A 7,869-nucleotide genomic window follows, 5' to 3' on the forward strand; every position below is an offset into this window, starting at 1 on the left:
AAAAAAAAAAAAAAAAAAAAAAACATATATACTGGGAATTATTTTGGCAGCCACGTCTGGGCTGAATCAAGAAGCAGAGGCCAGGCAAGGTGGCTCATGCCTGTAATCCCAGCACTTTGGGAGGCCAGGGCAAGTGGATCACCTGAGGTCAGGAGTTCAAGACCAGCCTGGCCAATATGGTGAAACCCCATCTCTATTAAAAATACAAAAATTAGCCAGGCATGGTGGCGCATGCCTGTAATCCCAGCTACATGGGAGGCTGAGGCAGGAGAATTGCTTGAACCCAGGAGGCGGAGGTTGCAGTGAGCTGCGATTGCACCATTGCACTTGCAGCCTGGGTGACAGAGAGAGACTCCACCTCAAAAAAAAAAGAGAGAGACAGAAGCAGAGAGACCTACCAGGGACATGTGACATGCTACCACATGTACCTAAGGTACGTGGAGGATTAAACAAGGCAATGTAGACAATGTCCTCAGCATCAAACCTGGTTAGTACACTGAGTCAAAGGACTCAGCACAGGACCTGAAGTGCTGTTAGTGCCCAGTTAGACATTGTTATTAGTTATTTCAAGGATTGGTCCCACTTTCCAATGTCATTTCTCTCTACTCCTTATTTATACCTGTCTTTACCCTAAATCTCCTACAGCTCAAATACCTCATGCTTGCTCTCATCTCCACACCTTTGGACATGTCCTGCCCATGCCCAAGAGTCCACCCTGGCCAGGCGCGGTGGCTCACGCTTGTAATCCCAGCACTTTGGGAGGCCGAGGCGGGTGGATCACGAGGTCAAGAGATCGAGACCATCCTGGTCAACATGGTGAAACCCCGTCTCTACTAAAAATACAAAAATTAGCTGGGCATGGCGGCGCACGCCTGTAGTCCCAGCTACTCGGGAGGCTGAGGCAGGAGAATTGCTTGAACCCAGGAGGCGGAGGTTGCGGTAAGCCGAGATCGTGCCATTGCACTCCAGCCTGGGTAACAAGAGCGAAACTCTGTCAAAAAAAAAAAAAGAGTCCACCCTTCTTGCTATAGTGCTGGACTTACCTTTTACCACAGTACTCAGCTCAAGAACAGCCTTCTCCAGAAAGTCTTCCCTGAGAACTGCAGGCTAAATTCCCTGGATGAGCAGTTTAGGAAGAGCTTATCTGTCATTACTTCCCACTGTTTATCAGCTTTGTCAATGTACCCAGAAGCAAGCAGTTTCATAGGGACTGATTATTTAGGCTATCTAAGCTCAAAGATGACTGATGTATGAACCAGAAGACCAGTTAGTAGTTTATGAATACCAGCAAGAGCTAATACTCTCACTGAATACTTATCACAGGTGCTGGATAGCATGCTCAGAGCCCTCACTGCAACACTAAGGGGAAGTGCTACTATTATCCCCATTCTACAAATCAGAAAATTGAAAGATTAGCCAACATCCCAAGACCAAGATCTGATCCAAGCAGCTTAGATGCAGAGCTCTCAACCACTCACATTCTCTCTTACCAAGAAATCTTCACATGAAGCTATCTTCTACTCAGAGGATATTGGAAGAACAGATGCTAAGCAAGGGAGACCCTCACAGCCAGAGGCATCAACAGGGACATGCCCATCTGTGTGGTAGTGCAAAGGCCTTGTGGAAGGAACGCTGCATACAGCTACTCTGGTCAGGCCCACAGACAGTGCTAAAGACACACCACCTAATTCCTCTCTTGGACCTGCCACCCCAGTTTCCAGACATCATCCCAGTCCTCTCCCAGAAACACAAGTATTTCTTCTGAGGATACAAAATTAAGTTTAAGCTTTCTGGCTACACATTCCAAGCATGCCTTCTTGGGGTTATAGCTGGGTCAGTTTGGTTGAATTTAAAGTTTTCCCTGAGATTCTTCAAACTACATTTACAAAATGTCTTTTGACTTAATATCTTTTCTGTGGATAGCTAATGTGTTGTAACATTTATTCTATTTCATTCTCAGATGATCATTCATTCCTTCAACAAATACTTCATCATTTCCAGGACACTGTGTTCTGGGCCCTGGAGATCAAAGCAGTGACCAAGACACTCAAAATCTCTGAAACCTGGGAGAGGCTACTTGGTGTCTCCCCTTCTAGGGACTTCTAATACTTTATGACAATTGCTTATTTGGCATTCATCCCAGGCTGTGCTATTGGACTCTCTATTCTGATCTTCCAGTAAAGTAACTGGTCCATACTGTAGGTACTCCACAAATGTGAGCTAATTCAATTAATGACTCAATTCACTCTCCTCTTTCACATCCAGAGTAGGATCACGTTAAATCTGAAATCCCTTAAGAAAACTGTACAAAGTCGAAATCAAGATGTGGTAATAGAAAGCAAATGGCAAATACAATCCAAATCAAGAAGGAAGATGTGATCCATCAGCTGGTAAGAACCTTAGAGTCAGGAAGAACAGGACACCTTGGTAAGTGATTATTTATTTATTTATTTATTTACTTATTTTGAGAAAGGATCTAGCTCTGTTGCTTGGGCTAGAGTGCAACGGCACAATCATAGTTCACTGAATCCTTAACCTCTCAGGCTCAAGCAATCCTCCTGCCTCAGCCTCCCAAGTGGCTGAAACTACAGGCACGTGCCACCACGCCCAGATAATTTTCTGGGCTCACTATGTTGCCTAGGCTGATCTCAAACTCCTGTGCGCAAGCAATTCTCCCAGTTTGGCCTTTCAAAGTTCTGGGATCACAGGCATGAGCCTCTGCACCGGGCCTAAAATTCATTTTTTTTTTGTTTTTGTTTTTGTTTTTGAGAAGGAGTTTTGCTCCTGTTACCCAGGCTGGAGTGCAATGGCGCGATCTCGGCTCACCGCAACCTCCGCCTCCTGTGTTCAGGCAATTCCCCTGCCTCAGCCTCCCGAGCAGCTGGGACTACAGGCACGCGCCACCATGCCCAGCTGATTTTTTGTATTTTTAGTAGAGACGGGGTTTCACTGTGTTGACCAGGATGGTCTCGATCTCTTGACCTCGTGATCCACCCGCCTCAGCCTCCCACAGTGCTGGGATTACAGGCGTGAGCCACTGCGCCCGGCCTGCTAAAATTCATTTTTTGAAGAGATGAAGGTCTTACTACATTGCCCAGGCTGGTCTCCAACTCCTGAGATCAAGTAATCCTCCCACTTTGTCCTTGCAAAGAAGTCATATTTTCTTCACCTAGAGAAAGTATGGCCTCCAGAAAAAAGAGGGCAGGAGAAAAAGAACTGACTTGCAGGAAAGTCTAGGTCAGGGGGTCACTAAGTGGTAGCAGAGATGAGGAAGTAAGGTGGTTCTCTACCCAGAACTCATATCCTGGATGAGTGAGAAGGAACATGTTTTGGTTGAGAGGGTAAGAGGTACAAAGCCAGGCTTCAGAAAATGCCCCAAAGTAGATGTAGGAAGAGAAGCAGTAAAGACAAATGAGAAAGTATACTCACAGATTTCAGGAAATGACCACACTAGTTCCAAGTCAAGAAGGCCAATCAAGGCCAGGCGTGGTGTCTCACACCTGTAATCATGAGATGGATGGATCATTTGAAGTCAGCAGATTGAGACCAGTCTGGCCAACATGGTGAGACCCCCGTCTCTACTAAAAATACAAATATTAGCCAGGCTTGGTGGCACAGACCTGTAATCCCAGCTACTTGGGAAGCTCAGGCAGGAGAATTGCTTGAACCCTGAAGCCAGAGGTTGCAGTAAGCCGAGATAGTGCTATTGCACTCCAGCCTGGGCAACAAAGCAAGACTCTTTGTATAAAAAAAAAAAAAAAAAAAAAAAAAGGAAGAAGGCCAATGCATGAGAGATTCACAAGAGCAAGAAAGAACAGCTCATTATGCCAAATACCTGCCATCACAGTCAAGGAAAATGATTAAGCAATGGCTGCTGCATGCATCAATTAGGGGATCCCCAAGAGGGCAGTTTCAGTAGAGATAAAGACATTTGAAGCACAAGCACAACCTCTGTTGCTGTTTTTCCTTAGCCAAACAAGATTCAGGCTCTCTGTGAACTTACACTTAAGAGAAAACAGCAACCAGCTTTTCAATAACTCCAAAACAAATCAATTTCTTATCTAAACCAACATGTTTTTGCCTACCTAGGAAGATCATCATTTTTCACTAAGGACAAAGTCACAGGAGGAAAAGAGTGATTGGCTGGGCATGGTGGTGGTTCACACCTGTGATCCCAGCTCCTTGGGAGGCTGAGGCAGGAGAATTGCTTGAACTCGGGAGGCAGAGGTTGCAGTGAGCCAAGATCGGCCACTGCACTCCAGTCTGGGGGACAGAGGGAGACTCTGACTCAAAAAAGAGAGAGAGAGAATGGACACCTAACCCATGTGATATCCCAGCCTGATAGCTTTCAGGAACAATTATTTTCCTATAGACTTGGAAGACCCACTTGACACATGGATCCTGGTATATTAGGCTACAGGTTTTCAACAGAATAAACATTTACTCAAATTTTCGCAGAATCACATGCAATGTGCTTAAAAAAAAAAAAAAAGGATGCTTAAAACAAGGTCTTCCAAAAATCCAGAGATAATTTTAGATTGAAAAATCTAGGCTTGCCAAGGGAATCTGAGAACTTTTCTATCTTGGTCTCCAATGCTAACCTACGTATTTGTGTGCAAAAATAGAGGAAGATTAGAATCTCAAATGCCAGACTGAAAAGTTGCCACAACAAACCTGAATTCTTCATATGGAGTTTGTTATCTTGTCAGCAAGAAAGCAAATGAAGTGGCAATTAACTAAACTTTTTGCTTTAAAGATAAAAAGAAAAAAATCTCAAACATGAAATATTCCCTGGACTTGTAATGGAAAATGATTTTTTTAAAGAAAATATTGTGCAGATATTGTGAAAATACAGTCATTTTTAAAGAAACTTGAAAACATCTAAGCATACATGAAATCTAAATATGAACTTTGTAAGTAGCCCTTATAAACATATATTTAGAACTTCTGGTCTAAAATGTGATAAAATGATAAGTTTACATATTATTCAATAAATCTGGAACTGACTAGCCATTTAGAAAATACTTCATATTTTAAACCAAAAATGAATTTTAGGTAGATTAAAGGCAAAAAATAAAATAATAAAACCATGAAATGATAAGCAAACATGGATTTTTTTGTTGTTTTTTGAGATAGTCTCACTCTATTGCCTAGGCTGCAATGCAGTATCAGGACCTTGGCTCATTGCAACCATCGGCTCCAGCGCTCAGCCTCCCAAGTAGCTGGCACTACAGGAGTGAGTCACCATGCCTGGCTAATTTTTTCGTATTTTTTTAGTTGAATCTGGGTTTCACCACGTTGGGCAGGCTGGTCTCGAACTCCCGACCTCAAGTGATCTGCCCACCTCGGCTTCTCAAAGTGCTGGGATTACAGGCATGAGCCATCGCGCCCCGGCCAGAGCTTTTTTTATAACATTCAAACAAAGAAAAATTTTCCAAATATGTCAAAGAAAAGAAATACCATGTACTTAAAAAATGAACATAATGTTACAGCCGGAAGAGGTGGCTCATGCCTATAATCCCAACACTTTGGGAGGCCTATGTGGGCGCATCATCTGTGATCAGGAGTTCAAGACCATCCTGGTCAGCAGGGCAAAACCCTGTCTCTACTAAAAATACACAAATTAGCCGGGTGTGGTGGTAAGCGTCTGTAATCCCAGCTACTCCAGAAACTAAAGCAGGAGAATCGCTCGAACTCGGGAGGCAGAGGTTGCAGCGAATCTAGATCGCACCACTGCCCTCCAGCCTGGGTGACAAAGTGAGACAGTCTACAAAAAACAAGTTACTTTTGACCCCATTTGTAAATTTATTCTAAGACAAAATTAGACCGGGTGTAGTAGCTCACACTTGTAACCCAACACTTTGGGAGGCCAAGGTGAGAGCGTCGCTTGAGGCCAGAAGTTTGAGACCAGCCTGGGCAACAGTCTCCTATTGAAAAAAAGACAATAATCAGACAAGTCCTTGTGGCAGAATTGTTTATCTTGTGACAAACTGGAAACGATCTAAGTGCTCATCAGTGGTTACATCTCGCACTGTAAACTCCATAAAAATAACAATATCTATTTGTAATTATTGATAATCACCAAAATCTTGGCAGTGGTTGTCACCGAATGGTAGACGAGCAGATGATTGTCATTTTCTCCCTTAGATTTTTTGTGTCATCTTGAGCGTTTTGCCAGGAGAGGAGAATGAACTGCTTTTATAATGGGGATGCGGGGCCAGAATAAGCTATTTTAAAACTGCAGACCCCTCAAGCTGAGTCTTTCTCTGGCAAATTTGTGAGAAGTCTAAACAAAATTCTTATCATGCCAACCAGGCATGCTTCTTTCCTCGCACCGCGCGGCGCAGGAAGACACACCCCTGACCCTGCGCTCGCCCCCTCGGGCGCGGGTCCTTCAAGCTCAGCCCCGGCCCTCCCGGTCCCCGCGGACCCTCCCTCCGGCCCAATGCGCCAGCGGGCTCCGCAGGGCCGGAAAAGCGCGTTCCTTGGCAGCCCGGAGCCGCCGGGAAGGTGCGCGCAGACGGCCCGGTAGCCCCGGGGTGACTTGAGGGCCGCCTCCACCGCCAGCCCCAGCGGACCCCGGCTGCCTGCAGGCCGCCTCCCTCCGCGGGCTTCCGGGAGCGGGTCCCGGCGCCAGCTCGACCTCCCGGGCCCCGGCGACCCGAGGAAGCGCCCCCTTTCTCCGCCTGACGGGCACCGGCCCGCCCCTGCTGTGCCGCCGCCGCCAAGTCCCCGCCGCGCCCCCCGGTCCCGGGTTCGCGCCAGGAGGCCCCTCTGGGCTTCCGTCGGCCCGGCCAGCGCCCGCTAAGCCGGGCGTCCTCCACAGCGGGCGGGCAAGGGGCGGGAGCCCACGGCCCCGCGCCCTGCGGCCCCGATCGGAGCGGCGCCCCGAGAGCCAGTCTCGCCGTCAGCCCTGGCTGCGGCCCGCGGCCCCGCTGCCCACCGCCCACCACCCACCGCCCGACCCCGCCCGCCAGCGCCCGCCTGCGCCCGCCGCGCCCGCTCCTCACCTGCGTCGCGCCCCGGCCCCCAGCGCACCGCCCTGGACCGGCTGTGTACACCGGAAGTGACGTCTCCGGCCCGGCCCCGACCCCGCCCCGGGCGGACGCGGGGCGGCTGCGGATCCCGCGCCTGCAGCGGACCCTCCCCGCGCACGAGCGGGGAGAGGGCGCCCCGTAGCCTTCTCTCCTGGGGACCCCGATCTTCCGAGAGGGATGGCTGGGGTGGTGGTTGAGGACTGGTGGCCAGAGTCGAAGGTCTTCCCAGATTCTCCACCATGGCTTGGCCCCTGGGCGGTAGGGGTCGGCGGCGTCCTCCTGGATTTATTACTGAAATTGATTACTGGCGTATCGAGCGTTTCCTAGATGCCAGGCCCCGGCGGGCACTGCAGGAACGGGTAGTGCTGTCTCCGACATAGGTTTATTCCTCAATGGTAAACACACAATACCATTGTCACAAATCCGGGTGATAATATATTACCAATGGTGACAAGTGGTAGGAGGGGAAAGAGTAAGAGGGAGGGAGAGAGTACCCTGACCTAGTTAGTGAAGGAGGGTGATCCGGGAATTCCCCCAGGAGCTGAGGTCCTAAAGGGGAGAAGGGAGGAAAACACATTACACAGAAGAAACAGCAAGTGTTTTCCAGTTTTGCGGGCTTTGGTTTTTTTTTTGTTTTTTTTTTTTTTTGAGACGGAGCCTTGCTCTGTCGCCCAGGCAGTGGTGGAGTGCAGTGGCGTGATCTTGGCTCACTACAACCCCCATCTTCTGGGTTCCTGGTCTCAAACTCCTGACCTCAAGTGATCCGCCCGCCTCGGCCTCCCAGAGTGCTGGTATTACAGACGTGAGCCACGGAGCCCGGCCCAGTTTTGGG

The 7,869-nt window shown here is 48.4% G+C and overlaps 1 protein-coding gene across 2 annotated transcripts in view; it reads right to left on the reverse strand.

The window, feature by feature from the left end:
* GARRE1 (granule associated Rac and RHOG effector 1) overlaps window positions 1–7,112 on the reverse strand; it is a 93,212-nt gene extending 86,100 nt beyond the window's left edge. Inside the window, exon 1 of one of the 2 annotated variants that reach the window (XM_017504227.2) lies at window positions 7,011–7,112. The gene's annotated coding sequence lies outside the window, so the exon portion shown is untranslated. The remainder of the gene's footprint in view (window positions 1–7,010) is intronic. The other variant, XM_017504228.2, reaches the window with a different exon arrangement.
* Window positions 7,113–7,869: the final 757 nt, after the last annotated feature.

This window comes from Cebus imitator, unplaced genomic scaffold (genome assembly GCF_001604975.1).
Source record: "Cebus imitator isolate Cc_AM_T3 unplaced genomic scaffold, Cebus_imitator-1.0 Scaffold318, whole genome shotgun sequence".
Classification (NCBI taxonomy): domain Eukaryota; kingdom Metazoa; phylum Chordata; class Mammalia; order Primates; family Cebidae; genus Cebus; species Cebus imitator.